This window comes from Ambystoma mexicanum, chromosome 14 (assembly GCF_040938575.1).
Source record: "Ambystoma mexicanum isolate Mex_15411 chromosome 14, UKY_AmexF1_1, whole genome shotgun sequence".
In the NCBI taxonomy this organism is placed as follows: Eukaryota; Metazoa; Chordata; class Amphibia; order Caudata; family Ambystomatidae; genus Ambystoma; species Ambystoma mexicanum.
In genome coordinates this window covers 74,667,613-74,681,110 of record NC_090940.1, presented here as the reverse complement: position 1 = coordinate 74,681,110, position 13,498 = coordinate 74,667,613, and the positions used below count along the sequence as shown (strand labels likewise).

At 50.2% G+C, this 13,498-nt stretch overlaps 1 long non-coding RNA gene across 1 annotated transcript in view; it reads left to right on the top strand.

The window, feature by feature from the left end:
* The first annotated feature begins 858 nt into the window (after positions 1 to 858).
* LOC138527425 (uncharacterized) overlaps positions 859 to 13,498 on the top strand; it is a 327,131-nt gene continuing 314,491 nt past the window's right edge. Inside the window, exon 1 of the long non-coding RNA XR_011283924.1 lies at positions 859 to 1,021. This is a non-coding gene — a long non-coding RNA (uncharacterized lncRNA). The remainder of the gene's footprint in view (positions 1,022 to 13,498) is intronic.

Below are 13,498 nucleotides of genomic sequence, written 5' to 3'. Positions count from 1 at the left end.
GAACCAGTGCTAAGGAGCGAACAGGAGACAATCATAAGGCTGGAATACAACACTCATCCTGCTTGCAATTACAAAAACTTTTTTTTTTATTTGTGTACTGTTTGGCTAACATTGGTATTGGCAGAACTTAAAACACCCAGCAATCAATGGTCAAAATGTACGAAAAAAAGTAGTGGAACAATGTTCCCTACTGGCCTACACCACTCCCCACAAACCCCAATGCACCCCCACCCCCTCCCGCACACAATACAAACCCCAAAACACACGTGCCTGCTGTTTAGGGAAACGTTTTCTACTGATGCCCCAAAGTCGCAAAAAACATAATTCTCCACATTTAAATCAGGGTAAAGAAAATCTCCATAGTTAAAATAGCTGCCGGTGTGGCGCAGGTCACTTTAGCCAGCGTTAGGTCTTTTAGACTGTCCTGTGCGAGCACACTGCACACAGAGCAGATTACCTTTGCTTTGTACACAGTGCTTGCACAGGGCAGAGACCGTGTAAACATTGCTTTTAATGCAATATTCAGGTAGTTTAAAGATAATCAAGTTTACATAAGTACCATGAGAGTACTTAGGTAAACTTGAATATCTTTAAACTATCTTTAAACTACCCTGAATTTTGCATTAAAAGCAATGTTTACACAGTCTCTGACCTGTGCGAGCAGCCGAGCACTGTGCACAAACTAACCTGCTCTGTGTGCAGTGTGCTTCACAGGGCAGATTGGGTCTGCCGGGCCCACGAAGGTAGGGGCTGGGCTGCTCGGAGCAGACTGCTCTGAGCAGCCCAGACCCAACCTTCGCAGGCCCGGCAGTGTAGTCTGCGATGCGTGCCTGCAGCCTGGATGAGGCAAGCAAAACTTACCAGTGTGAAGGTGTCGGCGAAGTCGGGCTCCAGAATCCGGTGAAGGCAGCTCCAGCAGCAGGATCCGGGACGATGGCAGCAACAGGCTTGGCAGATCCAGCAGCAGACTCCAGACTCCAGATGACAACGTGGGAACTCCGGCTCCTCAAGATGGCGTATGGTAAGTGCAGGCCAGCCAGCCATCCTTAAGAAGGACTGCTTTCCTGGTGTCCAGCTGTTGTGTAAACATAGGGTGGCAGAGCCAGAAGAGAGATCTTGGCGCAATGAGCTGCTGGCTCTGCCCCCCTACGCCATGTCATTGCGGGTGGTTTTTTGTTTTTTTCGAGCAACCCAGCTGCAGAGCATGGGTTTGGTGTTTGGGGCGGCTGACTCTGGTCGGATCCTGAGATCCGGCTTCACATCTGGTGCCGGATCTCGGATCCGGCGAGAGCCGGCCCAATGACCATCCCTTGGTAGCCCCTCAATGAAAATGCACGACCGAAGAGCTGGAACAAACGGTCGTCGCAAGCAGTGAAGGTATGGCGTACCTCATGAAGCATTACGGCACGTAACGAAAAGCAAGCTGGGAACATCGGACAAAGTGCAGGGAGAAACCCTATTGATCGAGGATACGCAGAGCTAAAATGAAACTGCAGCAACTAGGGGACACCGTCATGGCCCCCGGGAGGTGAGAGAAGTGCCTGACGGGTGCGAAGATTCCAGATTTGGCAAAACAAACCCGACACCACGGACATGACACAAGGTAACAGGAAGGGAGTTAAATATTGGAGGCCCCAGAAGAACGGTGGAGGATATATTGCAATTACGTCTGTTGAAAAGATACGGTACGTTGTAGTGGTATAAGAGGCTAGTGACCTACCTGGCATGAGGGAAGTGAATACGGGCATAGAGGGTCACATAGTGCCTTGAGGTGCGTAGGGAAGAAGGTGGGTCGGGAGTATCTGAGGCAACGGCCATACTGAATCTTTGAGAGGATAACATTATCGATATAGCCAGTGTTACCAGGCGATATATGGAGAAGCAGAAGGATTGCCACTCTCCCATCAGAGGGGCTGAGGTATGTGTTGTCAAAAGCTGGTGAGGAGAGGAAGGGAATGCCAAGTCCTGCAGTGTGATGTTGAAATGCATTGAAGGGACAGGGCCTCCATGTCCTTGTCCTGTACTCCCTTATCATGTGTGTTCTGTGTTATTTTCTGCACAGGAGTCCAGTTCGGACCCCTGGCAGTGCAGCTCTTCCTCTTTTTGTTTGTGGTAAACATGGACCCTTGATACCCTTATGGCACCCATGGATGGGGGTACAACCCTGTACCCTTAGTGTATGTTTTTGGGCACCTGTGTGTTGCCCACAGAGCAGAGTATGGCTGGTGGCAGCTTCATGCTGATATGACAGGAGCTCTGAGTATCCTCCATTTTGGGATACCGGGGCCCTGCCATAGGAATCAGTTTATGCCTGATAGAAGGCAAGATGGCCCTTGGGGGCCCCTTGGTTTCTATTGCCTATTACCTTGTTTTCCCAAAGTAAAGGGAAGCCTTGACTCTGTCCCTTCCCCTAACTGGCTGTTGGGTGGAAGAACCATATATGGTATTGTGGGGAGGCCCAGACAAGACTGGCTGGAGCCTTCCCAGTGACTCTCTGTTGTGGGTACACCGTTGGGGTGGGACCTGTGTGAATAGAGTGTGTGACCAATATGCATTCTATATTATGGGTGTCTGGTTTCTGTGTGTGTGACACAATGAATCAGACAGCCTTGCCTGAAACTGTCATGAATGAAATGAGGCGTGCTTGCCCCAATCCATATTCTTTGTTATGGGTGTCTGGGTGGAAGTGAATGGCCTGAATGCCTGCGAGCCTGATTGGTTGCCTGCCTGCATGAATGCCTTTTTGTGTGATTGGCTGACTGAGCCTGGCTCAGCCAGAGTAAATGAGAGACAGATGTGTATATCTGGGGACCTCTCAATTTGTTCAGAAGCTGGAGTCGAAACTTGAAACTGATCCTTGAAGCCCAGCTGGAGGAGAAGATTGCTGCTGCATTTCCTTCGATGTAATCTGAGAGCTGTTGAGTCGGTCGAGGACTTATTCAAGAGAGGAGCTGCCTAGGAGACCTCTCCCCGAACTACAAGGGACCATTGTGCAAAATCTGCTGTTCTTCATCGAGGCCCCCTGGAAGCCATTTCTGTGACTCTGACATCCGAGAAGCGGTCCGCAGAGAATCCTGAAGAGAGCACCTGGATATCGAGGTCGTCGAAGTCCATTCACGTCGACCAGGGTTCGGAAGAGTTCCGTGACCGCTGGAAGCCAGTCGAATGGTGTTGCCCAGAAGCGGGGATACCTGGACGCTGTGCTGCTCGATGCCCGGAGCCGAAAAGCTCAGAATAAGTGCGTAAAACAGGTAACTGCATAGTATGCGTGAGGGCATAAAGCGGATGAGTACCTGGAGCGATCAAGTGCCCAGAGTGAACTGACGCGTCGCGTAGAGCCAACGAGCACGTAGAACGAACGAGCTCTGACGCAATCAGTACTGATGAGTGCGTAGAATGGATGAGTACGTTGAGCTACTGAATGCGTAGAGCATGAAGCAGTCAGGAGTGCATGCCTGGGGCAGTCAAGAGTGCATGCCTGGGGCAGTCCAAGTGCATGCGTGAAGCAGACAAGAGGGCATGCGTGGTGCGGACCAGTGGATAGTCGTGTGGCAGACAAGAGCGCATGCGCGGAGCAGACTAGACCGCGCAGGGCGGACCAGAGTGTATTTGGACCTGACTGGGGTGCATAGAATGGATAGCTGTTCACGGTACGGACTGGAACGCATAAATATTGCGTGACGTATATAGTATGGTTTAGAATGCAAAGAACGTTTGAAAGAGCATATAACTCATCATATCACACCACCATGCTTACTCTCTCCTTTACATCACCACTCAACTAGAACACAGAGATACTATGACACCATTCGGTATAACTGTTCTCATACCAACATCTGCCGCTCACCCCACATCATTCTAAGAAGACACTGCTGGTCTCACACCCCAGCCAGGCGTTCTCCTCAGGCCTAACGCAGCCGCAGCCGTTCTGGATAAAACCTGCTTGAACTAACACATTCTCCTGACCTCTCAACCACCCCACCTACCGCTAAGAAGCAGCTACTACACGGATATCGCACGAGCTGCACACATACCCGATGCTCACATGCACCTTTTGACTTTCTCTACTCTCTCTATTGATTTGAACTTCGGTTCCCAAGGGCGTTCAACCTACCAGCGCCTTCAGACCATACCAATGGTATATAAGGCGCTATATAAATGCAAAATAACATAACATAACAATAACAGAATTGCCTAAGAACATTTGAACGAAGGCTCCCTTTCCAACACCGTCGACCACTTTCTCGCACCAGAGAAAGTCCAGGTCAACGGCTGGAGGAAAGTCCGCCAGTGGGTTTCCCGTTACCAGAAGCTGACAAAGATGTCCCGAGATACTGACGGAGTAAAGATCCGAGGTCCAGTCTGTGGTTGAGTCCCGATCAGCAAAGCTATCCCGAGGTACGTGCTGTGGCTGCAGCGCAGACAAAACAGAGGACCACCGAATGCAACTCCCGATGCACACTGCCAGGCCTGCATCCATCACCGCCGAAGGTCTGTCAAGTCCACAGGATCTTACTCGCGGCACAGAACAATTTGCATCAAGATCTACTGCACGCCTCACCTTCCCAGGACTTCCACCATCGAGGAAACGATCGTCTGAGAGCACTGCTAAGGTCGAAGCTGCTGTATCGGCACCAGTGTTCCACTTTCACATCTGTGTGCCGCAGCCGCCCTGCATCATGGGGTAGGCACCATGTATTTGCCCACTGATTTGACCTTTGCATCTGTATGCTGCAGCCCCTGCGTGAGTGGCCTGCCTACACCGGATTGCAATCCGAGGCCCCTTCTGTGGGGGCTATTCAACGGCCCAGTTATACTGAGGCTGCGGGTACTGGAGCTTGCTTCGAGGTCTCCTTGTCTGGAGCTTCCCATACAGACACTGGGGCGCGCCCTGAGGCCTCGGTAGAGGCTTTCTGTACCGAACCAAGGTTCGAGGCCCCTAGAAGGAGCTGTTACCGGACTCGGGTTCGAGGTTCCTCTGTCTGAGGCTAAGGTAACCGACAGAAATGAGAGGCCTGTTAAGGTCTTGTCGGTGAAGTGGATTCCTCATCGTTCACGCCCTGGTGGTGATATCGGTTCTGTCGAGGGGGCACAGAGTGAGGTCACTGACCGTAATTCCTCTGTTACCGGCGTGGCCGAGGTTCCTCATTTGGCTGATAGTATGTCTCAGAAACATCTTAGGCCACACAGTACCGGCTCTGCTGAGGTTCCTTGTATCAAAGCTAAAGTCAAGACTCCTGACCCGTCTGTGGAGACCCCTGCTCACTCACACATCTGATGCAGTTCTCCTCAGGCGCTGACAAAATGGCGCCCGTTCCCACGTGAGCTACGGTGGCCATTTTTCTGCCATCGGCGTTGGGTGCTGGGAGCATTTGTTCAGGTGAACATCGTTTTCCTTGTGCGCCGTTTCGTCCAGTTTATGACTGGAACGCTCGGATGCCATTACCGCACGTGGTCTTGCTTCCTGCGGCATCTGCACCATTGATCTATGTTAATCCGGCTGGAGAGGGCCCTTCTTGGCAGGCCTCTCCCTTGCGGCCCTGGAGCTACTCCGCTCATGAGAGGCCTCCGCCCTCCCCAGTGTCTAAGCCTTCGGCGGAGGATGCCTTTTTCAAAAAATTTCAGAAGCTCATGCACTCTGACCCCATAAAGGAGTATTTCAGAGGTCTTTTTAAAGAAATCTGCCCTCCAGTGCCGAATCCTGTGCCGACGGTTCCTGTCGTAGCACCGGTTGTTCTGGCAGCAGTTTTACCTCTACCGTTGGCCCACCTCCTGCCCTTCCGCCCCTGCCTCCCTTGTCTCCAATAGACAAGTCTTCGGCGGAGCCAGATGTGACGCAGGTCGATCCGGGCATGTTGGATGACACGCAAGGGGATCAGGATGGCGATGACCAGCCCCGCTCTGTTAGGGCGTTCCATTTATTTATTTATTTATTCGCATTTGTTGAGCGCACATCAGACCGAAGGCATCGTGGCGCTAGTTACAGTGTTGCTTATACTTAGTTACATGCAGTTCATGTCCGTACGGTTACATTGGACGAGATATACTTTTTATTACAGATATGCAAGAGCATCAGGAGCACATGAAAACGGGGTTAGTTGAATAGGGCAGTTTTGAGCTTTTTTCGGAAGGAGAAGAGAGATGCATCAGCTCTGAGGTCAGTAGGTAGGGAATTCCAGAGTTTAGGTGCGACGAAGGGGAAGCCTATGCCTCCTGCTTTGGTTCTATTGATGCGAGGTATTGCTAGTTGATTTGTGTATTGTGCTCTTCTTGGTCTTGTGGATTGATATCTACCTATCGTGTCAGATAAATAAGAGGGAGCTGTGAGGTTGATGCATTTGTGGGTGGTTGTGAGAATTTTGAAGGAGATACGGTTTTTGACTGGGAGCCAGTGAGCTGCCTTTCTGGCTTGTGTGATGTGTTCTCTTTTTGGTATGCTAAAGGCTGCTCTGAGAGCGTTGTTTTGGGTTGTTTGGAGCCTAGATACGTTTTTTTGGGAGGTGCCAGCTAGGAGCGCATTACAATAGTCTAGTTTGGCTCCTATAATTGCTCGGGCGATGGAGAGGCAGCTATCCTTGGTTATGAATGGTTTTATTGCGTTAATGAGTTTAGTACTCAGTGCTGAGGCCGAGACTATGGCGCTGACTTGATTGTCCATGGATAGCGTTGCGTCTATATGAATCCCCAGTGTTTTGACTGAGGATAGGACTGGGATGATACAATTGTCTATGTTGAAATTGATGTACAGTGGGTTGAGGTTGGAGGGGGTGGATTTCTGTCCAAGAATGAGGATTTCGGTCTTGTCCCCGTTCAAGCAGAGGCCGTTAGTAGCCATCCATGCTTGTATGGTAGAGTAGATTTGCTGTAGGGTAGAGGCGTCCTGGTGATAATTCCCTGTCAGGGGGAGGAGAACCTGCGTGTCGTCGGCGTAGTTTGTGTAAGTGATCCCCAGCGCGTCTAGATTATCAAATAGTGGCTTGGTAAAAAGATTATAGAGCGTGGGGGCAGTACAGGAACACCACAGTGGATGATGGAGGGTGCTGCATGTGCTGTGTTAGAGAACACTTTCATCGCTCTTCCCTCTAAGAATGATGTTACCCAGGATGCTGCGTCATTTGAGAAGTGTGCAGCGTGTGTCAGGTGACTGGTAAGAGTAGTGTGGTCTACCAGATCAAACGCAGCTGAAAGGTCAAGGAGAAGGAGGAGGGCGGGCTTGCCTTTGTCTAGGATGTTGGTAATTTCGTTTTTTAAGTCTAGAAGGGTGGTTTCATTTCCGTGTCCCTTGCAGAACCCAGATTGTCTTTTACCTAGGATTGCGTTCGATTCAAGGTATAGTTGAATCTGTTTGTGGGCAGCCTTGTCAAGTAGTTTCAGGAGGAATGGGACTGTGGTTATGGGTCGGTAGTTGTTAGGGTTAGCAGGGTCTAGCGTCTGTTTTTTTAAGAGAGGGCGTACCCAGGCCTCTTTAAAACTGTCTGGGACTATGCCCATTTTGAAGGATGCATTGATGAAGGCTATGAGAAGAGGGGCGAGTGGTTCTGCGCAATCTTTGATGATTTTAGGGGGGAATACGTCACCCTTACATTGTGAGGGTTTGAGGTGTCTGAGAATGTCAGTGACCTCGGTTTCGGAGATTTCGGTAAATGCAAATTTGGGCACGTTTCTTACTTTTACATTAGGTTTTATCTGTGCATGTGCACTTTGCTTTGGTAAGGTATTGAAGTGGTGGGATATTTTGTTATGGAGGAGGTTTATTTTTGTAAGCATGGCTGATTGAATGCCTGTACGCCATGCCTTGTCTTTGACGATCTCATCAGGGCATGTAGGTGGTACGGTTAGCTCTTTGAATATATTGAAAAGTTCTTTAGAGTGGGAGTTGGCATTGGAGATGCGGTGGTTGTAGGCTTCAGATTTAGCAAGGAAGATTGCGTCTTTGTATTTTTTTGCTATGGATTTGAAGTTAGCTTTTGTGGTATCGCATGGGTTAAGCTGCCAATTTTTTAGGGCTAAGCGTTTGTCTTTGTGCAAAGTCTGGAGTTCCTCTGTGAACCAGGAATTGGAATGGAAGGATTTTTTTTCTTTTTTGTTTTCCAATGGGGCAACAGTGTTGACAGCCATTGTGATGGTGTCTTTGAATATCTCTGCGAGGATGTTGGGGTGAGCGGAGAACGGGGGCGCTAGGCATGGTAGATTGAGGAGTGCACTGATATTGTCTGCAGTGAGTTTTTTGGCGCTTCTGGCTAAGGTCGCCGGTGCTTTGGTAGGCACTTTAGCGCTTAGTAAGACGGGTATGTCAAATAGGAGAAGGTTGTGGTCTGTCCATGGGAGGCTAGTATTGGAGGTGATGGCTGTGTTGCAGTTGTAGTCTACAATCCAATCTAGGATGCGTCCTTTAGCATGAGTAGGCGAAGTGCTCTTTTGAGAGAAGCCTAGGTCTTGGAGGTCTTTGGCTAGAGAGATAGCAGTTTTGTCCTTAGAGTCGTTGAATCCTAAGTTAAGGTCACCTATAAGTAGTGATTTTGTGGATTTTTTAAGGTTGTTTCCTAGGAGGTGATTGACTTGACCTATGAAATTAGTGGTTGGGCCAGGTGGACGGTATACGGTATGAATATTTATTGTGCTATTTGGAGAGAGTGCTAATTTGACTGATAGGATGTCAATATTATCTTCCTCTTGGTGGGGTACGGTTCTGATAGAGAGTGTTTCTTTGTGAATAATGGCTACGCCCCCTCCTGTTCTGGCTATCCTATCTTGTCTAAGGATGGCATACCCTTGTGGTAGGGCTAGTGAAATGGCTGGGCCGGAAGCTTCGTTAAGCCATGTCTCTGTGATCGCGAGTAAGTCTAGATTTTGGGTAGTTATTAGGTCATTTACTTCTAATGCGTGGGCATTGAGTGATCGCACATTGATTAAGGCGCATTTGTATAGCGTTGGGCAAGGGCAGGAGATTTTTGTGGGTATGGTGTGGGTGTCTGCTTTAGGTACAGTGGTACATTGAGAGTAGGAGTTACCGCTCGGTGTAATAAGTGAATGTTTGAATTTGTGGCATATGGATGTATTATCACGGAGGTGGGGTGTGTGCACTTTAGAGCTGCGTGAGCTAAGTCTGCAATTTTTGAGTGGTATGTGTGTAGGGGTGGCATGGTGGTGGATAGGGATGGTGCGGGCTCTGAGTCTGTCTTGTCTGAGGCTGAGGTTAGGTATCATTAGTGCTGTGTTATTTGGAGTGTGTGAGGACTTGGGCAGGAGGTCCATCGTGTGTCCTCGATGACGCGAGCTGATTTGATAGTGGTGGAGGTGCTTTAATGTAGAAAGGTGCGGTGTGGTCATAAAGGTGAGTAGCGTGCTAATTAAGCATGTGAGGACGGGCAGAGAATACATAGCAAAATAGCAGTGGCAGCCTGGCTAGATTCCAATATCACAAAGTGGAGCAAAATGCAGTGTTTAGGCAGTAAATAATAGCAGTGGGAATCTGCCACTAGGCTAGCGGGAGCTATGTGGGCAGGCGGTATCAATGTCAGTTAAAAGGCGCACCAAAATTAGGCAATGCAGATGCACTAGCAACAAGTGTGGGCAAACAGTCTCAGATTCTATTATAGGCGAAACGAATTTAGGCAATGCAGATGCACTAGCAACAAGTGTGGGCAAACAGTCTCAGATTCTATTATAGGCAAAACGAATTTAGGCAAAGCAAATGCGCTAGCATCAAGTGAGGGCAAGCAGTCTCAGATTCAATTTTAGGCAAAACGAATTTAGGCAAAGCAAATGCTCTAGCATCAAGTGAGGGCAAACAGTCTCAGATTCAATTATAGGCAAAACTCATTTAGGCACGACAAATGCGCTAGCATCAGTGAGGGCAAACAGTCTCAGATTCAATTATAGGCAAAACGAATTTAAGCACGGCAAATGCGCTAGCATCAGTGAGGGCAAACAGTCTCAGATTCAATTATAGGCAAAACGAATTTAGGCAAAGCAAATCCGCTAGCATCAAGTGAGGGCAAGCAGTCACAACTGTAGTCATATAGGAACAGGAGCTTAGGAACAGCAGATGCACTAGACTGGATGCAGGTGTGGGCAGGCAGTCTCAATTCCAAAATGCAAGGCGCGACATGATAAGGCTATACAGGTAACCTGAGGTTTGTCACGAGAGAGGGCATAGCAGGACGGGGCAGTGCAATGTATACGGGCAGCGAACGACGGAGAATCGCATCAGGCAGGGTGTTACACATCAGACGTTGTTAAGCAGAGCAGTGTAACATACATGAGGATCTGTTTGGAATATGGGCACACCGAGTTTTTGACAATGCCAGAAATAGGGAGTTAGGTTGCATATCGCACTGTCTGACTGTCGGCAGGCGCAACGGGGAGCATCAGGAGTTGGCGTAAGCAACAAGGACAGTAATCTACTCGGCAGGCACGTTAAATGAGACCTTAAACATTGGGTGCTACAGGAGGCATGTCACTAACAGCCTCGGGTTATGCATTGAGGACACAAAGCAAAGCGCCGTAACATGAAGTCCAAAAGTACAATCGTGGTGATGGCAAGATTACCTTGCGTTGCACCGCTGGCTGAGTGGACAGGATGGGCACTGAAGACGATATGGGTGGCAGCAGTTTGGGCATAAGGACGGACGTCGCCTTGCGCCGGTAGCGCTCGGTCAGCTCAGTCAGAGCCTTCTCTCATGAGCCTTACCTCGTGGGCTGGCTCTCTCGCCTGCCGGCAAATCGTGGCAGGTTTGTAATGGTACTTGGCCAATCAGCTCGTGGCTACGAGCTGTGGGGAGTCAGGCAGGGGAGAGGACAAGGTGCCTTGGAGGGGGTGGCCATCTTGGAATTTGGAGCACCTCGTGTGTTCCAATGGTGGCAGTGGCAATTATCCTGTGATATGGGCGTCTGAGCAAAAACGAATCTAGGTGGCACGAAGGATGTGCGTAGAACGGCTTCTCAATGCAGTTTCTGCATTCTTGAATAAAAGGTCGGAATCTTGCAAGAGGGGCACGCAGCAGCTGATAATATGCTCGTGGCCTACCTCTGCATCCTGGATTCAGTGCAAGGGGTGGAGGCTGCTCCTGCAGCCTGCAGCATCACTGGGGAGCTCCAGCTCCTTAGGTGGTGAGAGGTGGAATGACCATGACCGGGTACTGGACATGATGGCTCTTCTGGATGTTCCAGTACCTGAGGCACCTCCTCCGCAAGAAGGGCTGCTTTCTGGGGCATTCACCTTGTCTCCTCAGGAGCGCACCGGCTTGTTCTTCCAGAAGGACGTTTTGGCCGAGGTATGCAAGGTCTGGGATAAGCCACACTCTGCACTGCACGTTAACAAAAAGATTGACGCTTGTTATAGGCTTCATACTTCGGAGGAGGTAGCCTTAGCTTCTTGCCCGCTCCCTTCCTCCACAGTGTTGGCGGCCACCACGCTACAATCCAGACCGGCTTCAGCGTTGTTTACAGCGGCCGCTCAGGTTCTGGCCAAAGATGACAAGCTGCTTGACTCTTTGGGGAGGAAGATCTTTGCTAATTCGGCCCTGCAGTTGTGCCAGGCGACCGCAGAGCTCATATTAGAGGGGACGAATATGAAAATGTGGAAAGGTCTGTCGGAATTTGAGGAGTTCATTCCTGCGGAAAAGCTGGACGATTTTAAGGCTGGCTTGTCAGATGCCAAAGTCCTGGCGCAGAATATGCTTGAGGCTGTAGCGCATCATGTTGACACCTCGGCTCGGGGCCTCATGCTTGGCGTGGACACCTCTCGTCAGGCTTGGCTTCATGCCACGAAATTTTCCAAGGAGGTTCAGGATAAAGTTCTGGACCTGCCCTTTGACGGCAAAGAATTGTTCCATTCGTCAACAGATGTAGAGCTGACTAAGACTAAGGACAGCACCCAGACAGCCAAGTCCCTGTCTGTTCTGGTGAAACCTCCTTTCAGGGCTCAGAGAACGCCCTCGCAGCCTCGGTCCTCCTCTGGTTCTCGGGGGTTTCTGGATTGAAAGACACGTAGAGTCGATCCTCCAGCTGGAAACTCCTGTCAGTGTCACAGCCAGGCCGATTTTTCTCTCGCTCCTCTGCCTCCTCCTCAGGATCTAGGGGTCTCGCCACTGAGAAACCTGCTAATTGAGGTGTTTTGGTGCTCGCACGAGACCCCGGTGGGAGGGCGCATTGTGTCTCACTGGGAGGCATGGCCGAACCATCACTGAGGAACTGTGGGTCTTGTCCATTGCTCGGGCGTGCTCCGAGTGCCCCTTCCCCCTACCCCACCCTTCAATCCTCCCTTCCAGCAGTCGGGGCCGCCCTCCCTCAGAGCCGAAGTCCAGAAGCTTCTGGATCTCAAGGCGGTGGAACCCATTCCCCTAGGGGAGCGAGGGGAGGGCTTCTACTCCCGTCTGTTTACGGTGCCCAAACCCAACCAGGATGCCCTGCGCACCATCCTAGACCTTTCCCAGTTCAACCTTTCTCTGCCCCAAGAGAAATTCAAGATGATCACCCCCTGTCAGATAAAGTCCTCTCTACAGAAGGGCGACTGGCTCAGCATGATGGACCTTCAGGATGTTTATATGCATATCCTCATTTGGAGCCAGCATCGGAAATACCTATGGTTTTCCATGGGGGAGGAGCATTTCCAGTTTTGTGTGCTCCCATTTGGTCTCAGCTCGGCACTGTGTGTCTTTACGAAGATGATGTCGGTCATCGCAGCTTGTCTTCGGCTACAGGGTATCCATGTGTATCTGTATTTGGACGATTGGCTGCTGTCCAGTCCTTGTCCACTGAAAGCCTCGAGCAACCTTCAGTCTCTCCTCTAGCTCCTGTTTCATCTTGGGCTGTTGGTGAATTGGCGGAAATCCTCCATGACGGTCTCTCAGGACCTGATCTTCCTGGGTTTTTGTTGCAACACGATCGATTGCAGAGTGTACCTGACTGGGGACAGAATGGCGGATCTGTTGGCCACATGTCAGGTGTTTATACAGTCAGAGAGCATGTCGGCCTGGTGGTTCCAGAGGCTTCTGGGCCTCATGGCTTTGTGCGTGCAGACTCTTCCTCTTGCTCGTCTCAAGATGAGGCGGACACAGATGGCTCTTCGGAGATCAAGGCTTCAAGCAGTGGATTCAGATTCCAAAATGATACTGGTTCCACCTTTCATGAGGACGGACCTCTTGTGATGGTCGTCTCTCGGCAATCTGTCGGTGGGCGCTCCATTCTAGGACCCTTGCCCACTTTTGACTGTCACGACGAATTCCACCCTTCTGGGTTCGGGTACAATGCTGGATCATCTTCAGGTTTTCGATCTTTGGTCGGCACATGACAGACAGCTTCATATAAATGATCTGGAGCTCTTGGCGATATTCCTGGCGCTGAAAGCGTTCAAACCAGGCATTGTCAACAAGGTGATCCGTGTCCGTACGGACAATGCGGTGTCCATGTTCTATATCAACAAGCAGGGGGCTACCAGGTCTCCTCTTCTTGTGGATGTTGCCATTCAGATTTGGGAATAGGCCATTCAGCATAG